Source organism: Pseudorca crassidens, chromosome 3 (genome assembly GCF_039906515.1).
Source record: "Pseudorca crassidens isolate mPseCra1 chromosome 3, mPseCra1.hap1, whole genome shotgun sequence".
NCBI lineage: Eukaryota > Metazoa > Chordata > Mammalia > Artiodactyla > Delphinidae > Pseudorca > Pseudorca crassidens.
This window is the reverse complement of record NC_090298.1, coordinates 92,570,988-92,597,205: the sequence shown is the minus strand read 5'-3', so window position 1 is coordinate 92,597,205 and position 26,218 is coordinate 92,570,988. Positions and strand designations below refer to the sequence as shown.

The following is a 26,218-nucleotide window of genomic DNA, read 5'->3' as shown; positions in this document are numbered from 1 at the left end:
GTCCCCTTCTTCTGGGTCTGGGATTACCAAGACACTGTGATTCCCAAGTTGTTTAACTTTAGGAAAAGAACAGACTGATAATATAACTTTTATTCCTGAAATCATTGTATTTTTCCCATGGTTTCTAACCATGATAAAGCTTCTCAAGAAGGTTTGTATACAGAGAAGGACTGCGTTGATCATGCTCTCACATATACGCCCAGTCCACACAATAGTTATATTTTCCTTTGTTAATAAATCATCATTCTGTGTCTACCTCAGTCATGCAAGTAGTTTGGTAAGCATGAGTCATATTGTCAGGGCCTGGTCACTCCTGGGAAATACAAGTCATTGGAACTTTAAAAGATGACCAAATTTAGCTGGCCTCTCTTTTAGATGACACTGCATGCAGGAGCATATGTCCATTCAAAGCATTTTGAATTTCCTTCCTGTCTTTTAGCTGTTGGTAAGTACCTGCACTTCCATTTTTATTCCTCCATCCTTATTGCATGGTAATTCAATTTCCAGTTACTCTTCTACTCCAAGGTCTTCACTGAAGGTTCTAGAAGGGTTTTCTGGGAACCCACGGTTTTATTGATATTGTTGTCGCTGTTGGAGATTATGGTCACATGATAAAACTAGGCCAGGCTCCAATTTTTCCTTCTCTATCCAACTGTGTCTAGAAACAATTAATACTTGATGTTCGTATAACTGAAAAACTGGCTTCTTTATAGGTCTGTGGGATTTTTTTTCCCCAGAGATGCATGTGCTTGTTGATGCCTCTCCAAGAACTCTGCATTTGCCTGTTGCCCAAACCTGTTGCCAAAGCCAGTACTCTTTACTTCCTGAGTCTTACTTAAACACATTAACCTGGATTAAAAAAAAAGCAGTTTTCTGCTGACCTGTCAAAAAATCAACTCCACAAATGATTAAACTTTTCTCAAGTCTTCTTCCAAACAAGTACTGGATTGCCCAGATATTTATCTTGGCAAAAGGAACACTGCAAACCTAGGGCATGCTGGGTAAAAATCCCATCATTAATCCTAAAGAGGTGACTGAGTTTGCTTGGTATTCACCTTTGGCCTTTGGCCAGATATGTAGAAACTTTTTCTTAGTGACAAAATAGACCTAAGGATATTCAGGAGAGAAAGGGAGAAAAGGAGGGAAGAGAGGAGAAGGAAAGGATAATAGAAACATGTAAATAAGAAATGTGTTCCTTTGGGCTTATGCGTCATAGTGTGTTATACTCAAATCCCAAATATAGGTTGAAATTTTATATTGTATTATTTTTGTAATTGGCTTATTAAGAGTAAATTCCCAAAATGGACCTATTACATGTCACAATTTAACAATGGAAGAGCACAGAACTTTAAAAAATTGTTTTAAAAATAATTGATTCTCTAACTCATGAGTTAGCAACTGAATCATTATAGAATAAATGGCTCACCTAAAAAAAATGTGTTAGAGTTTCATATAAAGTTAGTATTTTTGAACTATTTTAAAAGTAAGTAGTTGTATCACCTAAAATTAAGTTTAGCATTTGATAAAGTCACTTTCCTCAAAGCTCTAAGGATCTTATGTTAGAGCAGTTAGTAAACAATCACATTCCTTTCTTTTTGTGGTTTGATCTGCTTGGTTGATGCCCCATTTAAAAAATATGCTTCAATTAACTAATTCCTTTTACGTGGGATGCCCTATAATATAGTGGACACAACTGTGTTTGTACTTATATGCCTTAAGTAAAATTAATTAACATATAGGATGTTTTAGTTTTTTAGGCCTCCTCAATGGGAAAAATTTATCCTAAATCAATGAACTAGAAATTTAAAATAACACGTGTACACTTATATTAATATAAAACAATAATGATGATGGCATTTACACCTATAGAAGCCATCTAGCTCAATTTATAGATAAGGGCACTGAGGTCAAGAGAATTATAAATTAGATGACATCTGGCTTCAAAATAGTAAAAATATTTTTGTCCTCTTCTTTTAAAAATCACTCTCAAAAAGCATAGGTAACAAGAAACAGAAACAAAACTTTGACTTCAGTACGACTGAGGCTCTCTATAACCCTGAACCAAATAGTATATAAAAGCTGAGAGCAGATGGAGAAATGGTAAGTGGCTTAGCAGGCAGCAGGAAGATTAAGTCTACAACAGCATGATACAAATGAGAAGCAAGCCATTTCTATCCTAGAATCCTGGAAAGTCTTAGGAAATGGAGGCAGCAGTTGTTAAGGAAGCCAGTTGGAAAATCTCTACGAGGAGCAGTGAGAAGTTCAGGTCCCCACCTCCATAACCAGGCAACATACCTCTTCCACCTCCAACAAAAACTGAACCAGAGGGCCCTAGATTGGGACACCAAGCACAGAGCAGGGTGTACCCTCCAGGCAGGAAGCTGGAAGATCCTCTTTCTGAGAAGAATTGTTCCAGAATAAAAATCAACAGAATCTCACATCCAGAGGGAAAATCTTGCTGACCATCTTGATGGGATCCACCAATCAGTAAGACCCAGCCAAATACACCAATTCCAATCAGTATTTTACTGCTTCTCTCATCAATATAAACATAGTCAAGACTGATTAGACGTTTGAGATATGTGAAAGACAGAGATCAGATCTGCCTTGCTGGGCTTTATGATAATCATATGAGTTTGTAAATTCACAGTGTCTGGCAGTGTGAAGGTGCCTGCAAAGCATCCATAAGGTTCTCAAATAATACTGAATTCAAGTGTACATTTTTCCCCTCCCCCAATCACCAAATATGCATATTTACAGTATACCTTTAAAGGTAAATGGAGCATTTTGTTGCTATTGCCCTTGTTGTGATTTTTGTTTTTAAATAAAGTGGAAGGACTATGTCCTCAGCAGTTTCAAGAAGGATATTTGGAGCATGGATACTATAAAAATTGGAAAATTCCTTGTCTGAAATGCACATTCATGGAGAGTCACACATCTAGCTACACAAAGATTAGATGCACACTTTTCATACAGGTGTGCAAATCAAAACCTCCAGGTCTACCTGGAGGTTCTGGAAAGGGATCTTTCACACTGCAATTAAAGAAATCGAAAGCACAGTGATAGTTTTTCTAGATAGGGTGTCTGATCACCAATGTAAATGGCAAAATACATAAGATTAATGTTAATCTGAAGCTCTTTCTCCTCTCTCTTACCAACCCCATCAGCTGGAACAGTCCCACACCTGTCACAGGATCTTTGCTGTGGATCCTTGTGTGACTCCTCATCATGCCTCCCTCTTCCTTGAGTAATGGGCCTGGGTGGTACTTCTTACCAACTCTCAGACTAAGTGGTTCACATGGAACCAACTCCATCCTCCCATTCTCAAGTCTAGAGGTGGACACTTGATCCTTGAGGGACAGTCAGAACATCATCCACCTACTCCCAAACACAGTAGTCAGTTAAGCAAAGAGAATATGTCCACATCAGAAAGTTCCAGGCCTTTGGCCATGGGCATAGGGTGAGAATTCTTTCCTTTCTGCAACATGAAAGATGTAAGTCTGAGCTGCTACGGGACAGCTCAAAGAGAAAGCCTACCTGAGAGGGAAGCCAACTTCCAGAGGGATGTGAAACCAAGATTAAAAGGGTGATTTGGTTCTGATTACGTCAATACACTGGATCTAGCAGTACTCAAACAAGAAATACCCTGGACTTTTCATGTATATGGGCCAATAAGTCCCCTCTCTAGCTTAAGGCAATTTGGATTGGGTTTCCTATCACTTGAACTAAAAAACCCTAATATAATCCTGAATTTGTATGTAAGTATATTCAAGATAAAACTTTATGGTATAATCTAGTCTCCTTCCTTAGATTGTATACGCTAAACTCCCCCACACATGTCTCACATATAGTCTTCCAGCACAAATATCTATCATATTAATAATAGAGCCTAAAAGTTATTTTTAATTTTCCAACATCTAGTATACTTAATAAGGAGTGCAAAATGCTCAATAAATGTTTATTGAATGATTTGAAAATGACAGGCTGAATAAATGAATGAATAATGTACATCCCTGACCTTGTCTAACATTAATGCATGCAGTATAGATTCTCTATATAGATAATCATTAATCCTAATTTAATGATTTCCAAGAATCATTAGAAGCTCCCAATCTCCTTCAGTGGAAAGAAAAATATGAAATTAGCTGTATCTAATGCAAACAGAATGTGCCTAAAAAATTCTTAGTGCTTGCTTAGAAATTAAAAAAAAAAACAAGTTAAACTGGCATGGTTCTTGTCAACTAGAAACTCATCAGCTATTATGGATAATGTATGGAGAGAACTCTAAAGGAAATATGAATCTACAACTGCATGCATACAGTTAAGACAATTACTTTTTAAAAAAATCCTCACATTATACTGATCCCTTTATAGACCTGGGAATTTTCCTCTAAATATACACTAATCTGTTTGTACAATAATAATAATTAAAGTCATTTATTAAGCAATTACCTTGTGCCATACATTGTGAGAAATTCTTTATATACATTACTATTTCTTGAACTCCTCATACCAATTGTACTTAAGATAATTTATCTGAAAGTTTAAATACTGTAAGCATTCAAATAACTAATTTATTCTTAAAAAAAGGTTTTTCATGATTGTCCATTTTTAGTTACACTGTAATAAAAGAGGAGCATTTTGCTACAATATTCTGTGCTAAGAGATGGTGTGACCTCCAAGGCTGCAAATGATAGGAAGGTGATGACAAAATGGACAAGGCAGTGAGGATTACAAAGGATGGTTAGAAAATGATTCTGATGAGGGTCTTTGATGTTGTGAAAATTTCATAAATCCCATGGAACAAAATGTATTCATTGGTAAACAGAAGTTACTCCAAATGCATAGGATGGGAGAGAACCTTGAAAATGAAGGAAGGCACAAGCAAGCAGAGCCCCTGCCTGATCTTTTCCAAAGACCTACTGTATCATCCTCTACTGTGGCTGCTATAGAAAAAGCAAATCCTGATGGTTAGTGATCTTACGAAACCTCTTTCTGCAGATTAGGAACAAATTTCATGTTTTTAAAATAAATTTTGTGCTTAAAAAAATTACCAGACTTTTTTTAGCCATTTTTTTTAAGGAAATCAGTATGGCTTATAAAGTCTGATTTTGCAGTAAAAATTTGGTGGGCAAAATATATAAATATATATAATAACATTTACATCATTAAATATTTATATTTTATGTGATACATATTTTCCTTTCATGGGTAAACAAATATTTTCATTCAAAACATTCGGGCTTCCCTGGTGGTACAGTGCTTGAGAGTCCGCCTGTCGATTCAGGGGACACGGGTTCGTGCCCTGGTCTGGGAAGATCTCACATGCCGCGGAGCGGCTGGGCCCGTGAGCCATGGCCGCTGAGCCTGCGCGTCCGGAGCCTATGCTCCGCAACGGGAGAGGTCACAACAGTGAGAGGCCCGCATACTGAAAAAAAAAAAAAAAAAAAAACTCCACAGATACACAATGAATTCTTTAAGTAATTTGCACGGCATTCAACTCATAAAAAAGATTCTGTAAGACATCTATGCATATAAATTTGTTCATTTCTTATCATACTTGACATCTCATATTATATACCAAAACTGTCAGACTAAAATGTCTTTTGTAAATCACTGTGCTATTTTGGAGTTAAGATACCTAAAGTAAGAAATATTAATCTGGAATGGGTCAGGTCCTGACAGTCTAAGTAAATGATCTTTTACTGTAGGTAACAGTACCCACACTTTATTGATGGGGAAAGTGGGGCTCAGAGAAGTTAAGTAATTTTTCCAAGGTCAAAGTGAGCCAAGATTCAAATCCTTGTCTCCCTGATTCCAAAGACCATGCTCTTAACCAGTGTGATTCAAAGAGTAATGACCAAAGGAAATGCAGTATGATTGGTCTGGCATAGCCCATACAGAATACAGTGTATTACACTAGATACAGCAGTGCACAATAAAATATACCAGGATATAACTCCATGAGGTCAAGGATTTTTATTTGTTTTGTTCACTGTTGTAGCTCCAGAACCTATGACAGTTACTAATATATAAGAGGTACTTAATAAATATTTGTAAAACAAACAGAAAAATGGTTACTTCCCTATACTTACTATTAACACAACCTGATGCTTAACTTTTTTAGCAATGAGAAGATAACAGTGTCTTGTATTTACATCTAAAACTCTTGTTTTTTCTCATAAGCAAATGGTAAGTCACAACTCTTCCATCATGTAAATGTGAAGTGTTTTTAAATTCTACAGGGGGAGAAAGACAATAAATCTGATAAATAAATAAATAACATAGTATACTGAAAAATAAACAAGTGCTATGTAAAAAGAAAAAAAATAGAGCAGGATCAGAAGTGCTGGGAGTTGGGGTGCAGGGGGGTACAATCATTAGTATTTAATAGTGTGCCAGAGCAGACTTACCGAGAAGGTGACATTTAAGCAGGAGGTTACAGAAAGGCACGCAGGTATCTGGGGGAAGTGTGCTGCAGGCTAAGGGAACAGCCAACTCAGACCCTAAGGTGGGACTGCTACTGGTGTGTCTGAGCAACAGCAAGTGGGCCATTGTGACTGGAGCAGAGTAAGCAAGGAGGAGTCTAGCAGAAGATGAAGTAAAAGTTATGGGAGGAAGGGCAAAGCATGCAGGCTCCAGCAGTCACTGCAAGGTTCTGACTTTTACTCTAAGTGAGATGTAGCAGGATTTTCAGCAGAGGCTGCTATATTGAGCACAGACTGAAGGCACCAAAAGCAGAAGCAGAGAGACCAGGAGGAGTTTCCTGCAATAATCCAGGCTAGAGATAATAGTGTCTGGGTCTAGGGTGGTAACAGTAGAGGTGATCAGATGTGATGAGATTTTGGATTTATTTTGAAAGTAGTGTCAACATGCTTTCTCAATATACTGGATATGGAGTGTGAGAGAAAAGGAGACAAAATCAAGGTTTTTAGCCCAAAAAACTTTAAGGATAGAATGCCATTAAATGAGATGGGGAATGCTATAGATGGAGCAGATTTGGCAGGGGGAAATCGTTCCTAGACAACTGTAAGAATCAGGCATTTGGGAAGGAGATCTAAACTGGACACGCAAATTTGGAAGTCACCAGTATACAGAAACCATGAAACCAGATGATCATCGGGCAATAAATGCAGAAAGAGAAGAAAATCAAGGAGTGAGCCCTACTTCTAGGGCTCATAAAGAAGAAGAGGCTGCAGAGAAGAGAAGTAAAAGCAAACAGACTGAAAATGAGTAGACAATAAAGTAGTGGTAAAAACAAACTAGAATGGTATCTTGGAAGTCAAAGAAAGAATATATCACCCAGAAAGAAAGAGGTAATCAAAGCACCGAAGGGTGCTAACAAATCAACTAAGATGAGGATGAAGAGCAGTTTTAAAAGAATTATGGGGGCAAAATGCTGATTAGAGTGGCTTTAATAGAGAATGGGAAAAGAGAATTAGAGACATTGCCAAATAGACTCCTCTGAGGAGTTTTGCTGCAAAGAACTAAGGCAGAAGATCTAAAGAAGACTTTTTAAGGTAGAAGAAATAATAGTAGGTTTATATTCCTGTGAATGTGATATAGTAGAAAGTGAAAAAAGAAAAGACATTGTAAGAAATCCCAGAACTCCTGGAATTATTTTCTTGAGTAAATGAAAGGGGTGGAATCCAGTGTATATGATGATGGTTTTATGTCTGGTTTAACAGTTTATCTCTCTAGTAACATAAAGGAAGGCAAAGTATGTGGGTGCAGAGGAGATGATGGGTGATGTGGAAGTTTTCATGAGATTGCTTACATTTTTTTCAGTGAAAAAGAAGGAAGGTCATCAACTGAGAGTGAGAATGGGGAATGTGATAGTGTTCGAGGAGAGACAGAAAAAGTCTAAACAGTCGTGTGACAGACTTGGAGAGGGAAGAGATTAGGGACATACAAAATGATCAGTGGCAGCATTAAGGGCTCACTTCAGGTTAGTGGTCATGAATTAAGAGTGAGGCAAGGGGGACTTCCCTGGTGGCACAGTGGTTAAGGATCTGCCTGCCAATGCAGGGGACATGGGTTCAATCCCTGGTCCGGGAAGATCCCACATGCCACAAAACAACTAAGCCCGTGCACCACAACTACTGAGCCTGCGCTCTAGAGCCTGTGAGCCAAGACTACTGAGCCCTCGTGCCACAACTACTAAAGCCCACATGCCTAGAGTCTGTGCTCTGCAACAAGAGAAACCACCGCAATGAGAAGCATGCCCACAGCAACAAAGAGTAGCCCCCACTCTTCGCAACTAGAGAAAGCCCGCGCGCAGCAACGAAGACCCAACGCAGCCAAAAATAAATAAATAAAATAAATAAATTTATTAAAAAAAAAAAAAAGAGTGAGGCAAGTCTGCAGGGAGGTGGGCTTTTCTTCAGTCCTGTTTATCCATGGATCCATGTAGAGAGTTGGATTTACCCAGGGTTGTGGTTTTGTAAAGGACAAGGCAAGAGATGGGCAAGTGAGTGATTATAATGATCAACCATGAAATTAGGCTTGGTGAGGGGGAAATAGAGAACAGCAAGGGGGTAAGAGACAATCAAAGGTGGTCGGTAAAATAAATGGAGTTGAGGTATTGAACTTCATCATTTTAACTGGAGCCATTTTTTTTAGCCACTCAACTCTTTTTGAATCTTAATTCTGTTATTAACTATACTGCATTTTTGTATTACATGAAAGTCATGCTAAACTTGGCACTAAATCACTCATTCATTCACCTATTCAAAAATTTTTTTACTGAGTACCAGATGCTGTGGGATATAAAGTTAAATAAGATTGGTCTTTGACCTCAAGAATTTCACAGCCTACAAAAGGAAACAGGCAGGAAAAATGAGGAATTACAGAACAATGTGGTAAATTCTATGAAAAACTACTATAGCAGTACAGAGTGGAGATCTCTAAATCAAACTTAAGGATGACAGAAGACTTCTGAGGTGGTGTTTTGAAGATCAAATAGACAATCAAACAGGAAATAGAAAAGGGCCTTCCGTGGCTCATCCAAACCATAAATCAAAACACTTATTGAAGCTGGGCCAACTAGAGTCTTGTGGCACACCTCTAAAAATCACCTCCTAAATTATACAATTTCACTAAGTAGCCTTAGCTGTTCTGCCAGACCTGACCATTTCACTCAGCTCTGTTTTCTACATCTTGTCCATGAAGCCACCGTCCATGAAGCCACCTTGAGTAACTACTTCAAATATCTTGCTGGAATCAAAATGCTTTATACAGTTTCTCTGACCTCCCAATGCAGGGAACCTATCTAAGGGAGAGATTGGTTTGCCATTTGTTCTTAGAAAATTCATTCAGACCCTCACAATTTATCACTGACTTTTTTCCTAAGTGCTAACAAACCACTTGTTTAATATTCTGTTTTAGGATTTTGCCACTAACTTATATCAGATTCATCAACCTGTAACTTGACTGCTTATACAGGATGAAATCAGGGTGGGAATCAAAACCTCATTTTGAAAATATTTTAGGGAGATGACAGTGTTTGAGAGTCACTTTCATGCTAAGGGAATTGAGACAGTAAAGTTCTGCCTAAGACAAAGGATGAGGATAGACAGGGTAAGATAAATGGAAAGAAAAGAGAGAACATTAGCCTGGAGAAATGGAGTGTTATTTAAGAAGTTTGCATTCAATCCATGAAGGGGAGTAATCCAGGTCAGCCTGGATAAAGTCCTTAGAAGTCAAAGACTATGTCTTGGTTCTGACATCTGGTAAACGGCTTTCTTGGAGCTTGAGATAAAAGCCAGACTAACTAGGGAAAAACTTGGAAACCACTTTTAAATAAAACAAAGGAAATTCTTTTCTATGACATCACACCAACTCTGCCAAATCCCAGTTTGCCGATGCTTGTCACAATGTTTACAATTAAGAATTTGCATACATAAAAGTCCTTGGCTCCACTGCAGTTCAGCAAGGCTGCCAGGAATCTGGAATAACTCCTTCAAGGGGAAGGGAAAAAAATTTAATTGATGACCGACAAAGAATCACTGCTCAATCCAGATAAAAGAGACTAGTGGGTTAAAGAAATTGCATTAAATGGGTCGGTGAAGGCCTATCAGATAGCCAAGCCACTAATTGCTTTTCTTCTTGTCTTAACTGTAAAAGTTAATCCCCAAGTTTTGTTTTATTTGATTCCTTTAGTTGCCTACATTAATTTTTCAACCTTAAAATCAAAATACAGACTTAATACTGCTTTTATCAAGGTTAAAAACAGTGCCTGACAAGGATGAGGATGGCCAAGGGAGAGACTACTTTTGATTAAATCTTATTTAAAAAAAAAAAAATACTTTGCTTGAGCAAAGTATCTGACAAGCAGAAAATCCAATATTCTCTGTTCAGTTTTTCCTGGGGAGGCAGGAAATGGAAGCTAGAAATCCTGAAATTGCCAAAATGAAAGCAGTCTGATTAAATTTCTCTCAACTTAACATTGAGAACAATGTATTATTATTCCAAGATTAGCCAGCCCTGAAAACAAGCATGTTTCCTTCAGGGAAGGCAGCTAAGGCAATCAGAACAATATGCCAATTGTTGCCTTCTCGAATATCGTTGAAATACTCTTTCCATTTCAACAGAAAAAAAAATTTTTTAACCAGCATTATTTATGAAACATCAACCAAACAGTGTGAATAATTATATGGGTGGGTACTCGATGGGTGGGTATTGTCTTCTCTGTTGTTTTATATGCTCTGAACAGACAACCATTCTACAAAACCAAGAAATTTTTTTTTTTTTTTTGCGGTACGCGGGCCTCACTGTTGTGGCCTCTCCCATTGCAGAGCACAGGCTCCGGACGCGCAGGCTCCGCGGCCATGGCTCACGGGCCCAGCCGATCCGCGGCATGTGGGACCTTCCCGGACCGGGGCACGAACCCGTGTCCCCTGCATCAGCAGGCGGACTCTCAACCACTGCGCCACCAGGGAAGCCCAAAACCAAGAAATTTTGAAGACTAAGTCACATGAATAGTTTAAATGAAATATATGCAAAATCAATCTGGCATATTTAATGATGGATCATTGTTATTGTGATTTTATGTTACTGGTGATTATGCATAATTGAATTGGTTTATATATTTATCATAACCAGCATTTTAAACAATTTTTTTCTCTTTTTTTTTTTTTTATCTCTCAGTGCCTGCTGTCAGTGTTGCTTGACAGTTTTCTTCACTCCATGGTAGATTTTAATTCTCATCACTTTATTCCCGTCATAGAAGTTAAATTTCTAGACTTGGCACCTCAAATTTAGGCCCAAGGCTCTAGTCTGTGGACCTCTGCCCTACAGGGACTTGCTCACTCCCACCACCACAGCAGGCCTTCAAATGCCATGGAATTAGTCTCCATTCAGGACCCTTGAATTCCTGCTGGCTGAAGAGTGAAGAGAATGAAAATGTTGGTTGTAAGCCTGTGCACGAGCTGGTGATATGGCAAGCACATGCGGGAAGAGGTGTACAGTGCAGGGGTGGAAGAGCAGGTCAGTCCGCCTGCACAGACTGACAAAAGGGTGGATGACAAAGGGAAGAGGCTGATGCCAGGGAGCGAACAGATGTGGAGTTTATAAGCCTACACCCCAATACCTTCTGAGAAAACACAAAGCTGTTTCCATTGTTTTTTTCCTATCTACCTTCTCCTGACGTTTAGCCTTAATATTGCCAGATGCCTTTAAAAATAAGGGACAGCTTATCTCCACATTATTTCACAGACATCTTTTCCGTTTTATGCACTGCCTAGGACTTAGCGTAATGCCTCATATACTATAGGAACTCAATGAATAATTCTTGAATACATTATTTTTAACCATTTTTGAAAGAAACTGCTCAGTATTGTATGTAGATTGCTCACTAGAACCAGGTCATTGACTCACCTAACCAGTTCATAGCTTATTACTAAATTGTTGATCCAGAAACAGTCCAGGCATCCAGGGTATAGCAAGGAGAGAGTGCGCCTGAGTCTAGTTCTGGATTGTTCATCCAGTGTTCTAGGTATAAAACAGGTAGAAATCTATTTTCTGGCTCAAATCTACATTTTGTCTTAAATAATTGTGTGAATTTTTTTTTTTTTTTTTGCGGTACGCGGGCCTCTCACTGTTGTGGCCTCTCCCGTTGCAGAGCACAGGCTCCAGACGCACAGGCTCAGCGGCCATGGCTCACGGGCCCAGCCGCTCCATGGCATGTGGGATCTTCCCGGACCGGGGCACGAACCCGTGTCCCCTGCATCGGCAGGCGGACTCTCAACCACTGCGCCACCAGGGAAGCCCAATTGTGTGAATTTGATCCTAATAGCAGCCAGCTGCTAGATCTTAGAGCATATAGTTATTATACTACCTAGGTTTTCTTGTCTTTAAGAAGAGGGGCTCAACGGGAGAGGCCACAACAGTGAGAGGCCCGCGTACCGCAAAAAAAAAAAAAAAAAAAAAAAAAGAAGAGGGGCCTATTCATTTCACTACATTTTATTAAGCAGGTCCTGCCTGCAAAGCATTGTGCTCCACACTTCTATAGAGGAGAAACATGACAGTACGGTGCCCTCTATTTTCTTCAGGAGCCGAGACCACCCAAAATAGGTAGGTCTCTATCCTCCTCTAAACATTCACAAGGAAGGGTATTTAGGAACATCTCTTAATAAACAATGTTAATAAAAGTAATTCTTCCTATTTCTTTTCCTTAAATCCCTTTTGGGATTTAACAAGGAAACTGATAAAATGCCTTACATTCCCTAGAGTTAGATAGCTTTTTATTTCTAATCTAAATCCTGTGTGCTATAGCTTAAATCTACTTCCTCTTATTCTGTTCTCATGCAAGACAGAGAAAAATCATTCATCCTCTTCTATATCCTCTATATAATAGTTCTTCATGTATTAAAGATTTCAGCCTTCATTTCTCCAGGTTACATAATGCCAATTCCTTTCATTTTATTCATATATCTTATTTTCCCAAGCTTTTAAATTAATTCCATTGCACTCCTCTCGGACTCTATGGATAATGAAATAGTCATGCGGTCCCTTTCAGATTCCAATTGGGTAATAAACATTCAAGGAGGGAAGTATTTTTAAATCTTAAATCAGAATCTCATATGACCTGGGGTTTAAAACATTTTTGGAAAGCAGGAGGAGGCTGGAAAGCACATATAATATTGTCACAGAAAGCATGGGAAGAAGTAGGAAAGTACTGTTTGGGTATTGTTATTATTTTATAAAAGAGAAAATTAAAGCATGTGTCACAGCAAATAAGGAAAAGATGGAAGATTAAAGTCACATTTAAAATAACCAGCTGCTGATTCCTGGTTTCCTACCAAATTACTGTCAAATGACTATGATATCTGATCATAGTAATCTGAATTTAAGTTAAAAAAAAACAACACAGTATCACAGTTTAATTGGGCAGTGGGAATTCACTCTACACTGTGGTCATATCATTGTTCTAGAAAGTCTTCCAGTTTTCTCCTCTTCCCTTTCCAACCAAGTTCTGCAGAAGAATTCCTCTCCACTGATATATTCTACAGGGAGAAGTAAGTACAACCTCTGAGATTGTTAACCTACTAGACTTCATCTGATATCTAGAATCAATTAGCATGTATATGAAATATTACTTGCCTGAATTCCTTAACTGATGAATGGATAAATAAAATATGGCATATCCATACAATGGAATATTATTCAGCCACAAAAAGGAATGAAGTACTGACACATGCTACATACCATAGATAAACCTTGAAAACATTATGTTACGTGAAAGAAGCTAGACACAAAAAGCCGCATATTGTATGAGTCCATTTGTATGAAATGTCCAAAATAGGCACATCCATAGACAGAGAAGACAGATTAGTTCTTACCACAGGCTCTGAGGAAGAGGGTTGGGGAGTAACTGCTTGATGTGGACAGCATTTCCATTTGAGGTGATGAAAAAGTACTGGAACTCGATAGTCGCGATGGTATTGCAGGGCTCATAAAGTGATATCATTTTTGTGAAGTTCGCCTTATGAAATGTACTTAATACCCCTGAATTGTACACTTTAAAATGGTTAAAATGGTAAATTGTATGCTACGTGTATTTTACAACAATAAAGAAAACATCAATTTGTATTCTCAGGGAGTGTATGTATTAGCACAAAATGAAGCATAAATAGAGGTGGGACACAAGAGGACCCTTTTGCAAGTTGGTAATCAGTTTAATATTTATTGAGAGCCTACTAAGAGCAAAGTATTGGGCTGAGTGCAGAAACATAGCAGCGAACAGAGACAGATGTGGCCTCTGCCCTAGAACAGCAGTTTAGTGGAGCAGCCATTTTTCCGTTTCTTCTCTCCCACAAGAGATATGTTCACATTCTTAGAGAAAAAATAAGAGGGAAAAAAACCCCAAAAAGAAACAGACTCTACTGAGCCACCAAATATACCTCTATCTGTAAATAAACAACCAAAAATGAAGCAAATACCTGCTAAAACAAACAGCTGCTAAAAGTTCATCTCGGGTCCTAAAATAAGGATTGGCAAACTTACAGTTAAATTTACTCTTAACCTTATTGGATGCCATGAAAAAGAAGGGATACTATATAGTGTATCTGCACATGATTTCACAAATAGTATGATCCCTATTTGTAATATAAATTACATATAATTTATCATAAAGAATAAAAATTACAAGAGAGTTTGGATTACTCTTCAATAAACACTAACTCCTACCCTTCCTTACTCCTCCATGGGTTTGGTATATTCCCTTGCCCCGTGGATTAAAGGCTTGGCCACGTGACTGACTTTGGCCAGAGGAACCTTAGAGGATGATGGGTGTAGAGAGTTTCTGCTCTTTACCACAAAAAAGTGCTCTGAGCAGAAACTGGTCCAAGCACAGTGAAAGGGACACAAAACTGATATAACTCTAATTAGCAGCCTTAAGAAGAATTGCCCAACTGTTCCGGGCTAGATCACTCTGCAGTCAAATATACGCCTTTGAGCATGAGAATAATTTCATGTTGTTGTTTAAGTCATGAAGTTTTGGAGTATTTATGCAGCATTATTGTGGTAATAGCTGATTAATACAATACATACATTGGAATCAGCTGACCCAGAATTCTCCCACAATATATGATTTTTTAAAAAATACTTAGAAAGTTAACCAGCAATAATAAATTAACTTCTTCTTTATATATTTCCTTATTCAGTTATAGATTTAGCATTAAAAATTGTCAACTGTGTAAAATGGAAATTTACACTAAGTAACCTATCTTTTATCTATTAGTATAACTGGTAAGATATGCAAGGATATACTACCGAGATGTTAAGAAATATAGAAACTATATTTGCTTCATATATCCTGATATAATCAAGTTCCAATAAACATTTTGATGAAAGCAAATTAATCACTAATTTGACATTTTCTTTTGGCAAATTAGCACGATTAGGTTTCACATTAAATGAAATGTGTTTGTGCCTAAGTACTTCATCAAAGCAAGATCACTGGTGGCATGGCTAAAGGAATATAATTCAGGTAAATCTCTTCACTATATTCTCCCATTTCAGACATTTCTATTCTTAATTTTCATGTTTTCAGGCCTCAGGCAGAGCTTATAAAGCAGTATCACATATTTTTGTGAAATTTTCCTTATGAAATATTGAAGAAGTTTATAGGTAAAGCATCTGGCACGTTCAGAAAACCTTATGATGTTTTTCTTTTAATCTGTGTCCCTCCATTGGTCCAGGTGGAAAACTGACAATACTGTACAGTGACTATTAAGAAGATATTTATAAAAACATTGAGTCTCTTAAAGAAATGTAATTCAGTTTTAACCTTTCATAGGGTGTAAGTTTTTGTTTTTCCTAATAAAATGTTAGCTTATGAGGTAAACATTGTTTACAAACTATGATGGAACATCTAATGAAGTTAATTTTCCTCTCATTGGACACGCCCTGCTATTCACAAAAGTTCACTGGATTATGAAAAAGTGCAAAATAATAAAGAAGAAAAAGATGAAACAATGCTTATTGAGAAACACAAACCAAAAAAGGAATTTAATCTTTATGATAATTAGAAAAAAACACTTTAGGATAGATATGTAATAAAGGCAGGCAAAGAGACACAGTATTCTACTTGCCTGGGATAGCTGAGAGTTAAAAATGACTGTGAAAAGACCGAAACACCCGCCTAAATAGCCACAAGATGAAGTGGAACAGAAACTGCTATTCATTCAATAAACATCAACCATACAGTACGTACTTGATTAGAAGCTAAATAAATCAAGGGAGTGGAGATTACAGGTTGTAGTAAGTCTGAGAAACTTAAATAATGACTAGAGTAGAAAAACACATCAAGGAATCATGAGTTCTGCCCTGAGGGAAAGAGTAGTCATGAAAAATTCCAGAGGCAGGTCTCCAAAGTAAATTCATTGCATGTGTCCTTTGACTAAATTAGAGCCATGGAAACCTTTTTTTTTTTTTTTTTTTTAATATTACTGCACTGTAAAGCAATAGGCCTTGTGATCAGAAAGAAAACTTACAGAAAGCAAGAAAAGAAAGTATTTGAGAAGGACTCAAATACTTTAAATACTTCAAAATGAAATCCATCTCCATAATCTTGATCAATTTTTGTTTTTCTTAAAAAGATAACATCCCTTAAGTAAAAAGGGAAAATACCAATGGCAGGTTGAACCTTGAGGAAGAAAAATAGCATCCACTAGAGTCATATCTGCACATCCAAGGACAAACAATGAGACAAGGTTGAAGATGGTACTGGGCCCTGTGTCATCTTTATTTTGTGTGAACCTAACTGGGGTAATCCATCATTATGATCTTTAAAACAAACAAAATTAGAAGGCAGTATCTCTTTCCCATATAATACCCCAACTTCACGCCCACACATACACCCAGAGTGAGACATGTCTAAAGGCAGATGATGTATCATTTCTGGAAAATGTTTAGAAACAACATACTTGAACTAAGGCTACAGGCTGCCTGCTATCCTAGCTCACACATCACTGCCCCCCACCCCTGACACACACACATAAAATCTTACTTTCCTTTTAAGTTTTAATGGGACGATTTAAACAATGCCTACATAAGCATAATGGAGATCCCACCCACTCTCTGACAAACAGCAGATCAAGAGTCTTCATTTATGACCCTAACCCCAATCATCAGGCATCAAGGAGGCCTGTTCACAGAAACTGAGACCTATCCTCCTCTAGGCCTTCCACCTAGATTACCAGTGATAAAGGTGGGGGGGGAGTGTCTTTGCACAATAAGTGACAAGTTCCCCCAGAATCCCAATTCCACTCAAGTTCAAGGCAGAGCCTCTCCCATCAATAGCAAATCCCAGACCGTGTCTAGTTCAGGGAGATGCATCCCTTAGGCTTTCTAACCCTATGATACAGTGTCAAGCTGGAGTCCATACACTGGGTCAAAGACCCACTTCCTCATGTCCTGTTGCCTCTGCCAATAGGGATCAAGAGGGAGCTTCAAACACCCAATTGTTCCTGCCCAAAAGACTCAGCTTTGCTACCACTTTCTGCCTTGAATCAATGAGAATGGATCTCACTATAGCCTTTAGCCTTGTATATGTTAATCTTTAGACCCAGGTATCTAGGTCCACCCTTAACTCCTACCTTATAATCCCCACAAGGTTCTGCTAGCTCATCTATTCTCTTCTCCCAACCCTCCTGTACTCCTATTACTAGACTTTTGAATTCCATTACTGGCATGGTCCCAAACATCCCCAGCCCCTTCTCCGATTCTCTTTATCTTCTTACTCTAAAGGAAACCTGGCATTGCCCTGAACACACTGCTTCCTGCACAGCCCTCTCAAGCGAAGGCTGATTTTCTCCCATAGCCCTTATGTCCCTGAGCACAGGAATGAGGCGGATATCCTCTCTGTTGCTCATTCCTTTCTCAGTTCCACTACCTAAAAACCTCCAGTTGTGTATTTCATGGCATCAGATTATATTATCCCTCATGCCTCAATATTGCTTTATCTACAGATCTTCCACCAGGTTATTCAGTCTTGTGTCTCAAAGACTTTCACTTCTGGCTCACTGTCTTCCTCTCCAGACTACTCCTTTCTTAATTTTTGGAGATTTCAACATACATGTAGATAATCTTTTCAAGTCTCTAGCTTCTCAGTTCCCTGAACCCCTCTTCTCTAGTGATACTGTTTTCCACATTATTTTAGCCATCTGCTCCCACAGATTTTGTCATTATAACTTCAGCCTCTCCATAAGCATTATTTCACATATTCTACTATTGGATAACCACCTCCTTTTATTCTTCTCACTATATCTAGCATGCAAACTGCAACAATCCTTTGGCCCCACTAGGACTCCAGACCATTGGTCTTACCAACTTCCACTGTACCTCACCTTCTTGCTATTTCTCTCCCTTCTTTAACCAGCTTTACTCTCATAATCCTTAACTCTCTTGTCCTTCTCTTCCATCATTATAAATACTTAGAAATTTTCTAACCCTGGTTAAAACCTTTCAACCACTACATGTATGCACCTCTGCAGCTGGATGTGGCTTTAAAAAACCACAAAACTGGGCTTCCCTGGTGGCGCAGTGGTTGAGAGTCCGCCTGCCGATGGAGGGGACACGGGTTCGTGCCCCGGTCCGGGAAGATCCCACATGCCACGGAGCGGCTGGGCCCGTGAGCCATGGCCGCTGAGCCTGTGCCTCCGGAGCCTGTGCTCCGCAACGGGAGAGGCCACAACAGTGAGAGGCCTGTGTACCGAAAAAAAAAAAAAAAAAAAAAAAAAACCACACAACTACCTTGATTGGTATCACTTTGAATTCATGATCACAAACCTCAAACAATCCCCTAATGCTCTCTTGCTATCATACTACTCTTCTGTAGCCTGTTCATTTTCTACTCTTCTAGAAATTCATTTTACTTTTTCTCATTTCTCCTCAAACTTCCATCATCTCGTCCTGCATCCAAACTCTTGATTATGATTTTGCTTCCAACTTCACTATGAAAACTGAAGCAGTTGGAGGACAACATTCACAAACTCCTACTACCACATCTACCCAATTGCCAGTCTTACATATGTCACCTGTTACCACAGCAGCTTCCTGACTTTCACAGACGAAGCAGCTCCCATAGTACACCAGTTCTTGAGGGCTAGTCTGGGAATCACTCTTGGTGACCCAGTCTAAAACCTGCTCCTCATGTCTTTCCAGACGCCATAATACAAACTTTCCAGCCATAAATTCCTTGTGCTTAAAATAACGAAAGTAGCTTTGTTTTTCTGCAGCTTAACTCTCACTGCTACATCAGTCAAAAGTCAACAAAATGCAGTGGAAAAAAATCTAATATGGTTGATAGGTTTTTTTTTTAAGGAAATAAAGGAACATACCCAACAAATAACAGATGAAGAAAAGATTTTTGAAATGGGAGATACTCCAGAAAACAGAAGAAAATTTTAGGCAAAACATCTTAAATAGGTAATTGGATCAAAAAGAAGAGATGCAAAAGAACAAAGGAGAGATGCTATTTCAAGTGCAGAAGCTATAAAAGGGAGCCAGAAAAGCTAAGGAGAAAACACCATTACAGAAGTAAAAAATAGATTGAAAGCAGAAAGACAATGAACTAATACTGGTGAAAATGCAATTGTAATATTGAGGGAAGCTCAGGAAAATAACAGAGAAGTGAAGATAATAAACTTCTAAGGTAGTCAATACATAAAGCAGAGAATAGAATGTAAAAATTATTCACCAATATTTCTTTTCTAAAATAACACCTATATGTTAACGTTAAAAGGGCTAACTGTGCTCCATGAAAATACAAAGAATTGTATTTACTAATGACATTATTAGATGTCCAAAACAAAGGAAGACTCTTATAAGTACCTGAGGAAAAGAATCAGATCCCCTACAAGTGTTAAATAAAATAAAATAATCTCAGGCTTCACTTCAGCAACACTGAAGGCCAAAAAAGACAGAGGAACTACATCTACAGACGGTTGAAGGGAAAGGAATGGGATCTAAACACTGTATATCCATTCAGGCTGTAGTGTCTGATGTTATAATACCTCAGGAATAAAAACATTAAAAGCTCTTCTTGAAAAAGAAATATACATGAATTCTTAATGGAGCCAAGTGAAAGATGATCTGGAATGCAGCAAAAAGAAAAAAGAGAAATGCTTCCTAGATCATTTATAAAATAGATATCACTGCTACCATAATCATACAAAGGTACCTTTAAAAAAGAAAATATAGGTTAATTTCACTTATCTAGTGATAGCCATTCCAGAAAGGCAGGGATGGATCAAAACTAAGAATTCTATTAATAATGTTCACCATATACTCATCTAAATAGATAGCAAAAATGCATTTGATAAAATTTAATTATTTATAAAAATTGGTTTGAAATCAATCATTGATTCTTGATTTTTTAAAATTTCAATAAACATTTATAGTTATTTAATTAACATGGTAGCATATACAACCCCAAAGCCAGCATTATGCTTAATTTAAGACACCAGAAGCATAAATGTTAAGGTAAGCAGTAGGATGAAAAGATGCCTAACATCACTATGACAGCTTCACTTTGCACTAGAAAAAGTCGGAGAACAGAGCACTGGACTAAGATTTAGAAATACAGAAAAGAAAGGCAACATCATTACTATTTACAGACTGTATGACTGTCTCTCTGGAAAACCAGAGGGAAGCAACTTTAAAAGTACTAGCAGGAAACAAAGTATTCAGCACAGAGCTGGATTCAAAATTAATATACAAAAGTCAAAAACTTTATATATTCTTATAAAATGTACTGAAAAAAAAATTTATAATAGAAACAAAAACTACAAAACATCCTGGGAAAACTGACCAGAAATACATATTCCCTATAAGAAAAGAGTATAAAATTCCAATGAGGGCCATAAAAGACTTGAAAAATGAGTTTTATTTTATTTTGGGGTAGAAAGACTCAAGAGTTTAAAGCCATCATTTTTTATCAAATTAATCTATAAATCAGTGTTATAAAAATCAATATCCCCACTGTACTTTTAAAGTTGGGTCCAAAATTTGAGCAAAGGAAAGTGGAAGGTCTCTTAAATATTCAAATATATTAAAGCCACCATAATGAAAACATCCCAGGATCAGCACAGAAATAGACAGAATTAATAAAAGAAAAGACTCAAGTATATAGAAACATAGTATTTGATAAGGATGGTATTTCAAATCAGTAGAGAGAAAAATGAACTATTGAAAGAAGCAGGTTGTACAATGAACCTGTCATTTGGAAAAGGATAGCAATTTGGAAAATAATTAAATTGAATCCATGACTTACATCTTGTTACAAAATAAATTCCAGAAGAATAAAAACTTACATATAAGGCAAAAAAGTAAATTCACAAATAAACTAAAGGAAACAATGGCAAATGTGTGTCATAAACTTAGATTGCAGCAGGTTATTTCCAAGCATGACATGAAATCTAGAAGCAATAAAATAAATGGACACATACGTTCACAAGAAAATCTGAAACTTCTGCAAGGCAAAATATACCATAACAAAATGAAGAAGACAGAGTCAATCAAAGTATAGACAATACAGAGAAAAGACAAAAGTCTAACATCCCTAATATATATTAATATATATATTTATGTATCATATGTTAACATATTAATATATGATATATTAACATTATATAAAAGTCTGTATTTAAAAAGGCAAATAACCCAACAGGAAAAAAATACATATGAACAGGAAACTCACAGAAGAAATTCTGTGGGCCAATAAACTTATAAAAAGAAGCTAAACCTAACAAAGAAATTTAAATTAAAATGGAATTAACAAAGATTAATAAAGACCAACGACAGATACTAGTCAGTATTAATGAGTGTCTAGACAGGTGTAGTTTAATACAACTTTATTTAGCAGAGCAATTAATAACATATCAATTGGCAAAGTATTTACTGACAATCTACTAAAACTCTAAAAGTTCAGAATCTTTGATCTAGCAATGCCACATGTACTAATTTAGAGTACAGAAAGAAGAGTGGGGGAATGAGAATGGGGGGATATGGGGAAGAGGAATAAGGAGAGTAGAATGAAGGGAAGAGGAAGAAGAGAAGGAAAAGGGGAGGAAGCCAGAGGAGGGGGAAGAGGAGAAGGAGAAGGGAGAGAGTCCTATAAAAAATAAAAAATAAACTCTGGAAGAATATAAAGAATATACACAAACTGTTAGTGACAGTTACTTCTGGAGGATGAGGAAATTGCACCTTACTATTAAATATCTGTGTAGCACTTAATTTTTAAATAACAAAAAAATATTATTTTTGAAATCAAATATTTCAAAAGTAAAATGAAATTGCAAGCAAGCTTAGAAAGACAGCATTTCTTCTACATTGATTTCATTGCTAGGTTTTTCCTGCCAAGTGTATATTTAGAGCTCCCATAGATAAAATTTCTGATTTCCATCCCAGTTGTGACCATCCCATCCCCTCTGTTCATGCACTATAAAAACAGAGGAGAATGGAATGGTCTCCATCAAAGCTTTACCCCTTAACACCCAACACTGACACAATCTATTTCCCCAAAGTGCTCAGATTGTTCATTTTACGAATCATTAGGCAAGAAATGCTGTAAAGCTAGCACTGAGTTATATAAATAATGATCTGAAAGGAATGAAAATGATTGTACTTTGCCAAGTCAGCAATCTAAGAATTCTGTTGGAGAAGGAACAGAAAGTTGTTTACATCAAGATACTCTGAGATGTTTCCAATAAAAGTAAAAATCAAAGAAGTTACTTGGACAGGACTGCTCCATAATTAACACTTTGGAAATGTCTTATCAGCAAAAGGTCTCCTAGGAATTGGTATCCCCGCTCAGTGAAGAGGAGGATTTTGACCTTTTGACTTAAAATTTTTGAATCTTTCCTAGCATTAATTCAGTACCCAAAAAATCCAATTTAGTATTGACTTCTATATGATAAACAAGATAGTAAATGGATTTATACATATTAATTTTTATGCCTCTACATATTTATATTTTCATAGCCTAGGCAATGATAAAAATGATGAAAGGAACTTGGAAAAATAGTTTAGTAACCAATTCTCCCAATCAATACACAAATTATTTCAAAGACAGAGAGTCAAAGTTCTCTGAGGCTTTAATTTTCTTCCCACTGAAAAGCATAGACATGACTCAAAGAAACTGAAGTCAACATCAACCCATCTTCTGTAATTTGGAGATAGTTTAGGGGTGTGTGTATTGAATACAGACCTTGGATGGTCCTCTGTGTCCTCTGTGAAGAAAAGCAACAGCTTGCTTCTCTATATCGTTCTCATCTTCTGGGTGACATCTCTCATAGTTGCTAGATAGCTGTACTTCACAGTCATTTTAATTCAAACCTCACTATGCGTTTAGAGTAAAGTAGTCCTTGTCTTTTGTAGTCTGTTTCTAGTTTAGTCTTCAAGTTGAAGTATGTGATCATCTTAAGACAGATCCAAAATTACGACCCTCTGTGAGTAAAATTCCACCACGGCTGACATGGGAAAGAAAGAAATTTTGGTACCAGGTGTTCAAGGGTTAAGATTAGAGGCAGATCATGGCTGAGTATCCATAGAGAATGTACAAAAAAGATGGTAATTCATAAGACGTCTTGATCTCATTCAATTTAGAACAAAAAGGAACCTCATACTTTGATAGACATTATCACTGCTCACTAATATCCAAGTCTTCCTCCTGGACACATAATACTGCACCTCCAGGCACACATGTGATTTGGCAGGGTCTAATAACTAATTCTGGTCAATGTTATGACTGGAAGTGCTGCATGCCTCTTCAGGGCAGCAATATTCAATTACTGGCATGAGACCCTACCTGCTGTGCTGACCAGATAAACACTTTATGAAATGAAACTGTCGTGAAATGGTAGTGCATTCTTCATCTTGGGACCACAGATGACTGTGAAGAGCAGAGGTCTACTGCCGGACCTCATTGGGTGTATTCTTGGTTTTAAGCCATTGAGATTTGAGGGATCTGTTACAGCTGCATAACCCAACCTCTCTTGAAAAATGCATATACTCAATCAATTATCATGGTAAAAAATGAAAGATCTTTTTGATGTCATCATTATGACCCACAAAGGTGAGTTGGGGGCGAAGTATTATCATTTCAAATCTAGAATAAAGTTCATGACATAGTTGGCTACACACATAAATGAGCACATATATAAATTGGTGGATAAAAAGATCTTTATAGATAATTTACATAAACTAATATTTGGTTTTTTTCAATTTGCCTTTTATTTCCAAATACTTTGGTTTACTTTTTTTAGTGAATAATATTCAAAGGAGAAAGAAGATGGAGCTAAAAATATAAATTCATCCTCATGTGGTTAACAGCATGTATTATAGGTAAGAAGAGTGCTTTCTCTCTGTTTTAGTAATGGGAAGGAGATATTGTTAAATCAACAATGACATGTTTATAAGCCACAGATGTACCATATAACATGGGGATACATGTTTAGCCTGAGACAGTTCTGTTCTGATGCGACAATTAGCTAGCTTACTGGATATTTTATATTTGCTTAATACAGGTACCTTATCTCTCCTTTCACCCTGCTCTTACCCCACAGGCTCTCATGAATTTTGTGTTCAGCCAACAGGGATGCTCAAGCAGCAAATAAAGAGAGAAGAGAATATGGTCAGGGTATTACGCCCTTAATTCTCTCCTTGGAAAATCACCTCAACCTGGCTGTGTCCCTCAAAAGAAAGTCACTGATTGGTTCTCTCAAGGAAGTATGCCCTACTCTCATCTTTCTGGCTTCCATTAACATCTCCCCTTGTAGCTTCCAGCCTAGGGGTGGTAACAGCTCCACTATTCCTAGCTCCAGGTTGCTGCGCTACCCTTGACATCTTACAGAATTCTACAATAGATCAGACTTAATAAAAGAAACGTTTAGGCATTGGCTCTTACTGGCTATTGAAATGGGGGAGAGAGAATTTATCATTATTCCTTCCACTGAATCACAACACTTGATTTTAAAAACGGAAGTATAACGTAATAAATTGTTCATAACAGAATCCAATTTGTTATTTTACTAGGGCTATCACTTCATGTTTATATAGTATAATAAAATACTTTTGTGAAGAATCTGCACATAAAAAAAGCAATCAACTAGATAGGAGAACAAAACAACTTTTGCAACAAAACTAGTCGACAAAAAAGACCCACACATCCCTAAACACAGCAGGTAACAAAAAATTAACAGCATCCACAAGTTGTACATGGTGTCAGTGTCTATGTGGAAGAAGACAAGAGAGAAGAAATGGGGTGTCTGGTGGATCTGAAAAATGAAAGAGCAAAATAGTGCACAGGTATTCACTGAGAAACAAGACCAGCCAATCTGAAAACAGCAGCCAAAATTGGAAAGCATTTTGCCCAACTCAATAGTAGATGACTGCAAGGGACCCACAGTAAAGTCTGAAAAAGACTGAAGCAGTGTGGGTCACATGAACTGGCAAGACCAAACAGCCAGAATTTCCTTTTGAGAGAGCACCCCACAATGGGGAGAAACTTCTTAGAATGAAATAAAAATTCAGGAAAAATTTGGACAACATAGAAAAATGAAAGACAGGGCCCAGGTAAATAGGGAAAGGGAAAGAGACCCAGGAAATCTCAAAAAGTAAGTGAACATATGCTCTAATGCTACAAAAAATATAAAAACTGAAGTGGGAGCACTAAAAATTAAGAAAACTACCTTGAGTAATAGAGCCATAACTTCTAAAAATGTAGGAAAACTAGTTTCACATAAATATGAGCAACAGAAAAGGATCTAGGTCAAATCCAATACAAAGTTATAGGAGGAAAAAAGAGAAAAACCATATACTACCCCTCTGGACACTGAAAACATACTAGAAAGACAAAAGCACAAAACAGATCTAATCATGACCTCCCAGATCAAATGAAGCTGTTAAGAAAACTATATAACTTAAAAGAACAACATAAATCAGAATTATAACTCAGAGTGTTAAGAGTTGTTACACCTAAACTGAGCTGTCAGGCCGTTTACACTGAACTCACCATCTCCCTGGCTCTGTACCCACCTGTCACCCACCCACCACCACCTTCCTTCCACTGATTTATGAGGGAAGGTGAGAACAACAGGGACATGGCATTGCTGTCAGGTCAGGAGGCTCCAAGTGCTCCAGCATAAGCCTACAGCAGAGCATGCGGGAAGATCTTGGGAGAACCTGATCATCTTCCCCGGAACCAGGGGGTCAC

General features: G+C 37.4%; 2 long non-coding RNA genes across 2 annotated transcripts in view; one reads left to right on the top strand and one right to left on the bottom strand.

Moving 5' to 3' along the window:
- Nucleotides 1–26,218, bottom strand: part of LOC137220771 (uncharacterized) — a 256,549-nt gene that overhangs the window by 136,209 nt on the left and 94,122 nt on the right. The gene's annotated exons all lie outside the window — the stretch shown is intronic.
- On the top strand, nucleotides 393–24,752 carry LOC137220769 (uncharacterized). The gene is made up of 3 exons (XR_010941787.1): nucleotides 393–445; nucleotides 24,270–24,348; nucleotides 24,570–24,752. It is a non-coding gene; the product is annotated as an uncharacterized lncRNA (long non-coding RNA).